Source organism: Pleurodeles waltl, chromosome 2_1, assembly GCF_031143425.1.
Source record: "Pleurodeles waltl isolate 20211129_DDA chromosome 2_1, aPleWal1.hap1.20221129, whole genome shotgun sequence".
In the NCBI taxonomy this organism is placed as follows: Eukaryota; Metazoa; Chordata; class Amphibia; order Caudata; family Salamandridae; genus Pleurodeles; species Pleurodeles waltl.
The window spans coordinates 196434807-196448061 of record NC_090438.1 but is presented as its reverse complement, the minus strand read 5'-3'; the positions used below and the strand labels follow the sequence as shown (position 1 = coordinate 196448061).

Sequence of the window (13255 nt, the reverse complement as noted above, 5' to 3'; positions counted from 1 at the left end):
CCCTCAACATTTGATCCAAAAAGTTATTTGAGTTACATGTTGCTGCAAGAAACATCAAACTGGCTACATAGCTGTCTACAGATTCTCCAGGTAACTGACCTCTTTTTTAAAATGTAAACTTTTCTACCACTACATTCTTTTTTCCCACAATTCTCAGACAATTGCTTTATAGCAATGTCATATCCATCTACTTCTTCATTAGAGTCTTCTATATCAGGAACAGGCAGAAGATGTTTCAAGATTCTTCTTCCTTCACCACCCAAAAAATGCTTGAAAAGTGATAATTTTCTTGCAGAAGTGACAATATCCTCTCTAATAGCCAGTATGTATATTTGAAATTGTGCACTGGGTTCTGTTAAAGTGGCCCAGAGCCAGTGCTCTGAATAAAAGGTGTATGGTCAAGTGACATAATTACAACTGGTAATGACAGACCCCTGTAAGCCCCAAGTAGATAAAAGGGCAAGGGTGATTCAAACTACCTATAGGTCCCTAGTAGATAATAGGGCAGGAAAGTTCACAGGCCCAACAGATTGGCATTACTGTGTTGCCTGATGTCATTTGTAAAGGCAGCCCTGCCTTGCAGACTGTCTTTGAAAAGTAAAATGTATGCAAAATCGACTTTGGAATTTACAGTACTTCCAAAGTGATAATCTACCTTATTTTTACAGATATGTCACCCCCCAAGGCCTCCCATCGACACCCCAAAAGTGAGGCGCAATGTAACTATAAGCAGGGACATTATTTGATGTTTTATATGCCCTGGTGAGGGAAACAGTGCAGCTTTCATTTTTCCTTACTGTAGATACTTAGCTTCATAGGATAAAATAGGAATATTTTCCATAAGCATAAGTATGGCTAAGAGGGAGCTAGATGTGCCATGCAATGACTCAAATAAATGGTAATGATAAGCCCAATACCTTGCCATTGTTAAATTTATCATTACTAGTACAGAAAAGAAGTATAAGACAAATTCCAGTCTCCTAGTGGTCTCTCCTGATTGGTCAACCCAAACAGGATTAGCCGAGCTGCTTTGATGAGGTGATAAGTGGCCTGCACTGAGCAGAGGTGAACTGATGGGTAAGGTTGGCAGATGCTGAAGCCAGGCCGGAAAGGGAGCTGGGTAAAACAAACTGAGGCTTCACAGGAAGCAAGACAGAAAAGAATGCTAGCCAAGCCTGCATTCTCAGCCTTTACCCCACAGATAGATAGTAGGCTCAGGAAAGGAATTTGCAGATGTCCAGAGGGGGGATGTTAATGGAAACACCAGTAGGTTGGTTTAACCAGGTCTCACTCATCTGAAGGAAAATCGTTCATCTTGGAACGGTAAAGTCCAGTGCTTTATTGGACAAGAAGATGCCACACTTTGGAGGAAGTTGTCAAGCTTTTGGGTGAACCTTGCAGCTCACTGAACCAGAATGCACCCTGCCTGTCCCCCAATATTATTGAATAAAAGTAGCTAATCTGCATTGCAATTCAGAGCTGCTGTCTGAAACCACAAGAAGAAGAAAGATTGCCCTGCTGGAACCCTGGTCTGCACACTGAAGTACTGCTCCTGCTGCAGACTGAAACAACAGGCCAAAGGACTTTGCCTTACTTCAAAAAAGGATTCAGGAGAAGACTCCCTGAAAGCAACAGATTAACAGAGCTTGCCTGCACCAAATTACACAAAACGTCCCCAGCCCGGAGTATGTCCAGTGGACCTTTAAAGATTTGGTCAAGTGCATTGTAGGTATTGCAGTCCCAAACTTCCAAGGATCATCTCAGGGCTCCTAGACCCTTGGATTTGGGTTTTGGACACTGAGACCCAAAAGAGATATTCTGGAAGGAGATCCAGACGTTTGGAGAAGATTGGAGAAACTTTGTGAAAAAGCCCCACAAGTTGATCGGCTCGCCATCATGAATCAAATCAACTACCTACAACCGCGACCCAGCCAGGATTTCAGGTTCATCCCGCTGAAAGTGCACAAGCTCCAGACTGCCAGGATTTGGCCGGGGTCTTGTGGAAAAGCAGTCCGACGATGTTGCACAAAGTTGGCTAGCTGAGAAGGACTGCACTTTGTCAAGAGAGAAAAGCTCCAGAAAAGCTTCTAAGTGTGACAGTAAAATTTTGACCGAGGCCTCCCGCTCAGTGAATCCGAGCAGGGCTCCATCGCGGTCAGCCTCAAAATCCGACTTTGTCCCTGTCAAGAGGGACCAGATGTCCCCGGATGGTGCTATTTCTAAGCACTAGACAGCATATTTTTTAATAAAAATAAAATTAAAATTAAAATTAAATTAATTTTGTTTTTAAAAAAAATCATAACTTTGGTTTTCTATATTTGATTTCTTGATGTTTTGGTGTCATTTTGAAGATAAAAATATTTACTTTTTTTTATAAATTGGTGTGGGATTTTTATTGTATGCTGTGTCTTTCTTATTTACTGTATTGGTATATTTAGATGCTTTACATACTTGTCTCCTAAGTTAAGCCTGCCTGCTCATTGCCAAGCTACCAAGGGTTGAGCCAGGAGCTAATGCTTTGTGACTTTGACTGGACCTAACACTGTCTGGGGCATTATTGCTAGTAGTAGGTGCATACTTTATTTTAATATATATTGTTTTATTGGGTCTCAAATAGAAATAACAACCAGTAACAGAGCAATGTGAATTTCACAGTTTGCCAGTGTCCAATCAATCACTTGATGTCATCCATCGCCCAGAAAACACTTGGAACAGGATGATTTTACAGATGTAATGGTCTGACAGATTTGTACATTACTGTAAAGGACATTAACAATGGCGATGAAATCCCTGACAGTGAATAGCTATTAAAGGAGGGAAGGGCGAAGGACATGCACTCTACCATCGCAATGCAGGATCTCTACCCTTTATATCATGGGCAACCTCCAGAGGTGGACTACTCAGCAGCCCAGCCGATTCAAGCACGGTGCCGGAATTCAGCGTCACTTAAGTCCCAAGCATTATAGCCTGGGCGTGGATAAATATTTTAAAGGGGGCCCATATGTCTATAGGGCATGAGTTTGCTGGCTTTAAATCCCAATAAAGTTTTTGTTTCTTCCTGGCAGTAGGTAGCGTCTTTCAGCCAGTCTACCTTATTGGGGCTACAGTCACGGCCCCAATATATTGCTATTCTGTGATTCAGTAAAATGAGTAACATACTTACTAACTTCCTACAAACAGGCTTTATGTCTTTGACATACTCAAGGAGTGCGCGGGAGCACTGAAACAGAAATCTTGCCAATCACACCAAACACTTCCTGCCAAAATATCAATATATGCTACTACAACTCCAGAGAGCAGAAAGTCTGAGTCAGCTGGCGTGCACCCTGAGTACGCAATCCCATATGTCTAGCCACTGTGGGTGAAGTATGAACAATTTATAAACTTGAAATGAGTCATTTGCACCCTATAATTAGGGGAAAGGCCACGTATACGTGCACAGCAGTATTTCCAGACCTTGTCAGTGAGGGGCATATCTAAATAGTGATCCCAGTCTACTCCAGCGCGCTGTCTAGTAGAGGGAGCGGTAGTATGAATTGTTGCATGTAGGTGAGTACTGAGTCACCTAGGCATTGAGGCAGTGAATAGCAGGTCCAAGGCCTAAAATACCTGTTGGGTGGGAGGGGAAGTCACTATGCCCCACCCGTACTGCCACTCTTATCTGAAAATAGGTCAAACAATATAATGCAGTGTGGTAGGGTTCACAGAGGTGACATAGGGAACACAAACTGATCCTCAAGGAGCCCATAGTAGTCAACTGCATGTTGCAAAGGTGCACACGTACGTTACCCTTCCCTGTAACAGGCAACACAGGTTGGCCAAGCAGCGGCATAGAGGACGCATACAAAGCTAAAGTGCCAGTGCGCCAAAATAGCGCTTACCAAGCGAGGGTCATATACGCTACTGTGTCTATGCCCATGCGTGATTGACGCAGGACAAATGTAGTGCCCTAGAAAGTGTGTGCGGCCATATGGGATCCTGTTCAGGGGCCATGTGTGGTAGTTATCTAATGGGATGAATCCAGAAGAGGGCAAAGTGAGCCTGGGCGCAGTTATAATACAGCTCCAAATCCGGGGCCGCCAGTCCTCCTAGTTGAAGGGCTGGGTTAGAAAGTCCCATGAAATTCTGGGCAGTCTACCCACTCAGACCAGTGATATTAATAACGAGCAGAATCTCCTCTTAAAACAGGATGCGAGGGGCATGGGGATATTGATCAATAAATAAACAAATTTAGGCAGGACCACCATCTTGGCGATAGCCATACGTCCTGTAAGCAATCTTGTCCTCCAGCCAGGAGATCGCCCTGCCATAGTTTTCAGTCCAGGGAGCATTCATGTCTCTGCACAGCCAGATTCCCAGGTAGAGCACTGGCTCAGTTGCCTTATGTAGTGGATACTCTGAGATATGTGGATTCGTAACATCCATCAATGGAAAAATAACAGATTTTGCCCAGTTTGTTATAATGCCTGAGAGTTGGCAGAACCGTGCAAATTCTTCTATAATGGGCTTTAGATGTACATGTGGGTCCCGCACATACAGGGTGAACATCATCATCGTACATCAACACCAAAATGGGACACTGGCGAAACGCCAACCCCCGATTACTATGATGCTGTCGCAACCGTGCAGTCAGGGGGTCCATCACAAATGCAAAAAGCAGTGGCGAGAGGGGACAACCTTGCAGGGTACCCCTAGATATAGAAAGGGTTTGGGGATGTACCAATTGATTCTTAATCTAGCAGCTGGGTTTGAGTAAATAAGCCGGATCAATTGAATGAATCTGGGGCTTAAGCCCAAATGGGCTCAAAGTGCTCATAAGAGAGGCCACGTGAGGGAGTCAGATGCCTTAGTGGCATCTAAAAAAAAATCTCTGCAGATCGACTCTACGGGTCCACTGTCTGGTTACCGCAAAAAATGTGCAGAAATTATACATGGTAAAGCGGCCAGGCATGAATCATGACTGGTCTGGTAGCACGATGGTAGGGAGCAGATGCTGAAGTCTAGATCCAATCAGCTCCTCCCAATTCTTATTATCTACTTTTATTAACGACAGCTGTCTATAGGAATCACAGAGGCTGGGATCCTTCCCACGCTTCTACACAGTGACAATAAGCACGTCGCAGAGCGAAGGAAGAAGTGTGCCACCCTCCATGGTCTCGGCAAACATATTTAACAAGTGCGGAGCCAACAGCTCTGCATATTCCTTATAAAAGACTGCCATAAACCATCAAGTCCCAGCGCCTTATCGCTCTGGACACCAGGTATTACCCGAATTATTTTGTTCTCTGAGAAAGGGGAGTCCAAGTATTACCTGTGCACGCCCTCTAGCCATTGCAGGCTGATCGTGTCAAAATAACCAGTGTATCGCTCGAGGTCTGGGGTATTCGGCGAGGAGTAAAAAGAGGAGTAAATGTCCTTCATAATTCTGTGAACTTACACCGTCCACGCACACAGCACCCCCCCCTTAGTCCCTGAGCTCTACAATGTAATCACCAGCCAGGGGTCTCTGTAACAATGGTAGGTGCATACATACCTCTACTAATGACCAGCCTCCAACATAATTGGTGCTCAGTGATGTAGATGTGGACTCGTGTTTGAATCAAACCACACTGTAAAGTGAGTCAAGATCAGTTAAAATCCACCAAATTGACTTGGAACAAAAAAAATGATCTAGGATTTTTCTAAATCTGGACGAAAACTGATGTTTAGTCCATTCTTTTGATTTTTCCAAATGTGCTCTATTTCTGATTGTGTACTTTGAGAGACGCAAAACTAGGGATACCATGGAGCTTGATCTGGCTAAACTGAGCAAACTCAAACTGGCTGAGCTTAGGGTTCAGTGTATGCCCAAGGGGTTACTTAATATCAACAAGATCAGGGAGACAGAGTTGATTAGGTCCCTGAAAGTCTGGGCACAGACAGTTCCAGAGAGAGGGAGGTAACCCTTCCAAAACAAAAACCTCTACCAGGAAGAGGATGATGACACCCTTTCCACAACCTGCAGTAACAGATTTGTGCTCCCATCTAGGGGAGAGAGCACACAGGCGACAGAAGGGAGTGCAAAGTATAATGCGGCTTCCTGAAGCTGTCACTTTCGTTTGATACAGAAAAGAAACAGAACATTGGTGCCAGGTGGTCTGCATGGATTGAAATATTAGATGACTTCATAGATGCACTAGGAGAAGAAGACAATAAGAAAATCAGTGATGGAGTGAAAGAAGTGCTAAAGAAATTCTCACAAACTGATGGATCATCATACCAAAAGAAGCGTTGAATGGCAAGTTCAATCCAATACCAAATGTCGACAACGAGAGGTACATCTTCAACCACGCACAGCAAGAAGCTGGTGAAATGACAGATACATTTGTTGAGAGACTTGATGAACTTCTTAAACGCTGTAAGTTCTGTAACTTTAATGATAAAGAAGCCATGCACCTCAGAATCATTGATGGCTGACTTTAAGATTCCTTCAGAAGATGCATGTTGAGAGAGCCACTCAGTTTAGAGAAAATGCTAATGGCTGCAAGGGCAAAAGAACAAGCAGATTGTCAAGCTGCTTATATGGAAGCAGGAACAGCACGTAATGAATCAGAGTTGATCAAAAGCACAAAATAGATGCACAGAAGTTTATGTCTCCGAAGAAGAAAAATGTATGGTTCTGATCTGGGTTTTCATGTCCCCATGAGGGTAAATGTAGAGCCATAAGATAGACATGCAAAGGCTGCAGGAAATAAAACCACTTCATAATGGTCTGCAAAGTGAAAGAGAAACCAAATGCGTCACAGCGAGAAGAGAAAATGGACTCCAGAAGCATTCTCGCCGAGCCCACAAGGCCAAAAGGCAAGTAGAAACCAAACATAGTTGATCATCGTCAAATTATTCCTATAAAGGCCCTTTAACATCATTATCAAGCACTGGCAAAGAAGGCGGGTGTGCATTGATGATATTGACTAAGGAACGACATGCACATGTAGGATTAGCTGCTTGCAAAGAAGATCAAAAGTTGAAAAAGAATTACAAAACGATGCAACAAAATTCATTTGGATACTTTCATAAAATTACATTAAAAGTGAATGGTCGCCCCATAACCTTCACTATAGAAAGTGGTGTGTCGATTAACAGTAGAAAAGCTCAACAGCCTAACTCTTGTGCCACACCTCACTGCGCCATGCATGAAGGTATACATGTGGGCTGCTTCTAAACCAGTACAGTGTTGAGGGTCATATACAGCAACCCTGTGACATAAAACAACGTCAGCTGAAGCACCAACTCATGTCCTTCAGGAAACCTCATCTAGTGCATGCCTCCTTAGCTTTGCCACTGCTGCTAACATTGGACTGATCTCTCAAGCCACAACATCCATGCTCAGGCTGAAATTGTTAGTCATTTCCAGTGTTGCTTCATGGCTTAGGAAGACTCAAAAAGAACGAAGAGCAACTTCATATTAATGAGGACAGTTACCCTGGAGCGCAATGGCACAGAATCGCTTTTCACTTACAAGCAGCCATTGAGAAAGAAATAGAAACACTGTTGAAGCATGACATAAGAAAACAAGTTATTTACCTGTAACTACAGTTATCCAGTATTGGTATCTTTCATAAATTCACATGCTTGAATCATCCCCTTCGTCGAAGTGGGAGTCACACGGTACATGAAAGCACAACATTTTCTCATAGGCTATAATGCTAGTCAAATCACTCATATAGCCTATCCTTGTACTTTTGTAAAAAGAACCAAACTTGACTCATTACCAATCAGGCTCCAGCACCCTCTAGAATACTCCCCAGAGAGGCTCATTCCCTCCGATTTTCTAGCATAAGAGTGAGGAATATGCAATGAAAAGGAACTGCGAGCCTCAAAGGGGAGGAGGGTGGGTCGCATGTGAATTTATGAAAGATACCAATACTGGATAAGTTATCCAGTACTAGATCTTTCATAAATTCACATGCTTGAATCCGAATAGCCAGCAGTATTCTTAACGAACGTTATGCCCGCAGTGGATGGTGTGTGCGAGCATTGTAATCCTTCTAATTATAGTACTATATAACATATCTATATACTTTCCTCTACATTTATAAGGTAAAATCATATCAAGTAAAATTTGCATAGGAATTAAAGACTATTGCATATACAATTAGTTATACACATTAAAGGAAAGATCTCACCTCAATGAAAAAGATGACATAGGACTGCCTGTCCAACAAGGGAATCAGTTCTTTGTGATGATTCCAAACAATAGGGCTGCGCAAAAGAATGCGTAGTCTTCCACGTTGCCGCCTGACATATCTTATCCAAGGCGATCACTTGAAACAAAGCAGCAGATGTGGAGACTGCTCTTGTAGAGTGTGCTCTTATGCAGCTAGTTAATGGTTTTCCCGCTTTTGTGTGGCAAAATTGAATGGTGGATGCAATCCACCGAGCTATGATAGCCTTTAGTGACTCCTGTCCCTTGATGGCCTTGGGCATATGAGACTAGTAGCTGGTCTGTCTTCTAGAGCTGTTTAGTACGATGAAGGTAGAACTTCAAGCATCTTTTAGTGTTCAGTGTGTGAAGAGTCCTTTCCGCCATCCCTGACGGATTCGGGAAAAAAGTTCTTAATATTCCTGGTTCGTTCAAATGAAAGGATGAAGACACCTTAGAAATGTATCTCGGGTTTGTTCTGAGAAGAACAAAGTCATCTGAAAACATAAGGTAGGGTTCCCTAGTGTTAAAGGCCTGTATATCGCTGACTCTTCTCGTGGACGTAAGAGCAAGTAGAGTTGCCACCTTCCATGTGATGTATTTCGGCTCCGCTCTGTGAATAGGTTTGAACGGGGCTTTCTTTAATTGTGAAAGAACTGCGTTTAGATGCCATTGGGGCGGAGGTGATCGAACCGGAGTATAAGTGTGAAACAGGCCCTTCATAAACTGTTTGATTAGTCTGGATGAGCCAAGGGAGGACATATCCGCAGAGTGTCTATAAGATGATATAGCAGCCAAATGGATCTTAACAGATGCATGACTAAGCCCAGCCTTTGAAAGAGTAAGAAGGTATGAGAGAATTTGTTTTGGCACAACCTTTAACGGATGCAACTTGATCTGATGGCACCAGATACAAAACCGCTTCGATTTGAGTCTGTAAGTCCTATTTGTACAGTCAGCTCGTGGCCTGGACAAAATTAGTTTGCATTCTTCATCAATGTTCATGCCATGGAACTCAAGAGCCATGCGTGTAATTGTAGAGATGCTGGATCTGTATGAAATATCTGACCTTGACTCTTCGTTAGAAGGACGTGCTTGCAGGGAAGATGTAAGGGACTGGCCACTGACAGGAGAAGGAGTTCTGTGTACCAATACTGTCTGGGCCACTTGGGTGCTATAAGTATGATCTTGCAACCCCCTGACTTCATCTTCTTCAGAAGCCTGGGAATTAATGGGAAGGGGGAAAAGCATATGCAAAGATCCTAGACCCTCGCATCAAAAGAGCATTCCCTCACGACCCTGGAAGTGGGTATCGACTGGCATAAAATTGGCATTTGTTCTGATTGGTGGCAAATAGATCCAAGGTTGGCCGTCCCCAGCATAGAAAGATGCTGTCCAGTTCCCTCTGATCGAGTTCCCATTCGTGGCAGTTGTCGTTCGTCCTGCTGAGGGAGTCCGCTAGGGCGTTGTTGACACTTGGGAGGTGTTCCACTCTCAGGCAAATCTTGTGTAGTGTGAATCAGTCCCACAGAGATTGAGCTTCTCTTCAGAGGGAAAGAGATCTTATTCCTCCCTGCTTGTTGATGTAGAACACGCTTTTTGTGTTGTCTGTACAGACCAACACAGAAGATCCTGAAATCCGTGGAAGGAACGATTTGAGCGTAAGAAATATTGCCTTTAACACTATCAGATTTATGTGCATTCTTCTCTGCGCATTTGACCATTTCCCTTGAATGCACATGACCTGCAGATGACCTCCCCAGCCCTCCAATGAAGCGCCTGTTGTGATAATGAAATCTGTCATTGGAGTTAGAAAGGTCAACCCTTAAGAAAGATCGTTGGTCTGAGACCACCACTGCAGAGTCTCCACCATCCTTGGTGTAATATTTATTGAATCCTCGAAGGATCCTTGAGATTGGGTCCATTGTAGCTGCAATTCCTCTTGCAATGGTCTAATTTTCAACCTTGCTAGGTGGACTAAGGTGATTGATGAGGAGATCATGCCTAGAAGTGCTCTGAACGTTCGTACTGAAACAGACTTTCTTTTTGAGATCCTGACAGCCATGTTGGTTAGTTTCTGCTGCCGTGCCTTTGAGAGATAAGCCTTGCTTTTGATGGTGTTGAGTTCCGCACCCAAAAAGACTATCCTGCGTGTAGGAAGAGTGAATGATTTTTGGAAGTTTACTGTTAGACATAGATTGTGAAATAGTTCTAGGCAGGTGTTGGTAGCTTTGGAAGCCAGCTGAGATGTAGGGGCTTTTATCAGCCAGTCGTCCAGGTATGGGAAGACTTGAAAACCCTTGTTGCGGTGGAAGCCTGCTATTGGGGCGAGACATTTTGTGAAGATTCTTGGCGCTGACTTTAAACCGAATGGGAGGCCTTTGAATTGATAATGGGCACTGGCCACAGTGAAGCAGAAATATTTGTGATGCTTTACATGTATCAGTATGTGGAAATAAGCATCCTCGAGATCAATCGTTGTCATGTAATCTCCAGAGTTCAGAAGGTGCAGGATATCTGACAGCGTGATCATATGAAAGGATTGCTTCCTTAGAAACTTGTTCAATTTTCTGAGGTCTGTGTTGCACCAGGACCTCTTCTATCGCCCCTTTGGAGAGCATTCGGAAAACCTCTTGCTGAAGCAAGTGAAGATGAAGTGGTTGCGATCTTCCTGGCGGATGGTGTGGTGTTTTTTGTATAAATTCCAGTGTATGACCTTGAACCACTATATCCAGCACCCATTTGTCCAATGTTATGCTTTTCCAATTCTGAAGGTAGTTGGAAATGTTCGCTCCTACTTGATGGAATTGTGGAAAATGTGGAAGCGTAGCCGTGCCAGACAAGGATCACTGTTTGGGAGGTTGATCCCGGGTTTGGGACCTCTGTTTTCTTCTCCCACCTTGTCTGGTGCAAAAAGCAGTGGATGGTTGCCTGTAAGGCTGCTGATAGGCCGGTCTATATTGAGGCTGTTGGTGCTGCCTGTGGTAGGCGCCATGAACCGTTGAAAAACACATCCCTCTTGCTCCCTGAAAAGGCAGTTTTCTGTATTGCAAAGTACCCAGAGAACGAGCAGTGTCCGTGTCTGCTTTGATGGCCTGCAAGGCATCATCTATATGCTTGCCGAACAGAGACTCTCTGTCGTATGGCATATCTAAAATCCTGTACCTCTGGCCTGAAAGAGGTTGTTTTTAACCATCCTTTGTGGCGTAATACAGCTGCTCCCACCAGCTGACGAAAACATGTGGAGGCTATATCCAGGGCACAGTCAATGATCTCCTCTGAAGTACGTTCTCCTTCCTGCAGGATTTTTCGTGCCTCACACTGTTTGTTCTCAGGAATGAGATCTATGAAGGTGTTCATGTCGGACCACATCTGGCGATCATCGTGACCTAACATCGCTAGAGAGTTGGCTGCACGGACAGTTATAGCCGACATGGACGAGAATCTCTTGCCTACGTTGTCCAGGCGTCTGCCCTCCTTATCTGGGGGAGTAGATATAGGCATAGAAGGATTCTTAGAACGCCGTAGGGCAGCTTGGGAGATGACCGAATCTGGCCGTGGATGCCCTGTTAAACACGCTGGAGAGTCCTGTGTCGCCTTGTACTTTTTATCCCGTTTCTGTGGAACTGGTGGAACAGTCGCTGGATTCTCCATGATTTTGATGCCTTCACTCCAAAAAAGTCTATGATTGGGATTGCTCTCACAGACTTTCTTGCCTGTTCTTTGAAGTCGTGGAGGAAGCATTCCGACTGTGAAATTGAAGTTAGCAAATGAAACCGTGTGGCCGTTCTATCCATTAAGTTGTGAAAACCTCCTATATCCTCCGGTGGAGAATCTGATGGATGAGGAGGTGGTGGTGAAGGAGTAGGAGCTAAATATTCATCCCATTCATCGCTAACATGTTGTGGTGTTGAAATCTCTCCTTCTCTTTCATCCCCTGAAGAAGAAACATCATCTCTGGGGGGAGCGGCTGCGGTGTAAGCCTGGGAGTTGCTGGAGGTGGAGGTATACTCCTTAGTGTAGCAGGAGAGGTCCTAAGAGGCAGCTGCTTCTAAGCTGCAGTTGGGAACCTCCTCTTATAATCCTGTAACATGGACTGCAAGTCTTTAATCAAAGAGGCAGGCATTTGCACAGTGTCTCTTGGCTGATGTGAAGGTTCATAATAGCATCATAATAGCGTCTTTGATGAGTATAATAAGATTGGTACTGTTGCTCGTACTCATCCTCATCTTCCTCCTTCTGATCGTTGACATGCAACTGGGATGGGCTGTGTGCATCACCAAACGGGCCCTCATCTGACTCCTCCCAGTCAAGCAGATGACTAGGAAGTAAGGTTGTTACCTTACTTGGTGAAGTATCTTGCGGACAGATTGTCGACCTAGGTGTTGTGGTAATTTTTACTGTAGCGTGAAGGTCAGGAGACCCAGGAAATGGGAATCACGTCTTGGCTACTATTGGCATTGTCGATGGTGTCGACAACGATGGTTGCCTGAAAAGAATTGGTGTCATGGACGATTTCCCCGTCAACAACGGCCTCGTCGACGGTGGTGTCCTCAACGGTGGTCTCGTCAACGGTACTCTTGTCTATGGTGGTGTCGTCGATGGTACTCTCGTCAACGGTGGTGCAGTCGACAATGTGGTCAACGACGATGTTCTCGTCAACAATGGTGTCGACCTTCTCGTCAACGTTCCCCTCAGCGATGACATCTTTTCTAGATGAGCCTTCGTTGACAGTGGTCTAACTGAAGGAATAGGAGCCTTTACAACAGATGTCGAAGTAGTTGTAGTCGACGACGGTCTCGTCGATGAGGCGGTGGAGAGGGTAGATGTGGAAACCGTTGTCGTCGTCACTGTCGTCAACGATTGTGTCGCCATCGACTTGAATTTAAGAGATACCTTTCTAGCAGTGGAAGGCTCTGATGAAGGAGAACGGTGACGGGACTCCTTTTGGGATGAGGAGAGGATGGCTCAGATAAAATTGAGCTTTATATGCCCTTACCACCCTCCTTATGGTGTGTTTTATGACGTTTCCTGGATTTCTCAGCCTGCCCAAGGTCCTCAGATCTGGACCTT

The 13255-nt window shown here is 44.4% G+C and overlaps 1 protein-coding gene across 1 annotated transcript in view; it reads right to left on the bottom strand.

Annotated features, from left to right (window-relative positions):
* TBC1D8B (TBC1 domain family member 8B) overlaps positions 1 to 13255 on the bottom strand; it is a 783045-nt gene that overhangs the window by 258305 nt on the left and 511485 nt on the right. The window lies entirely within an intron of this gene.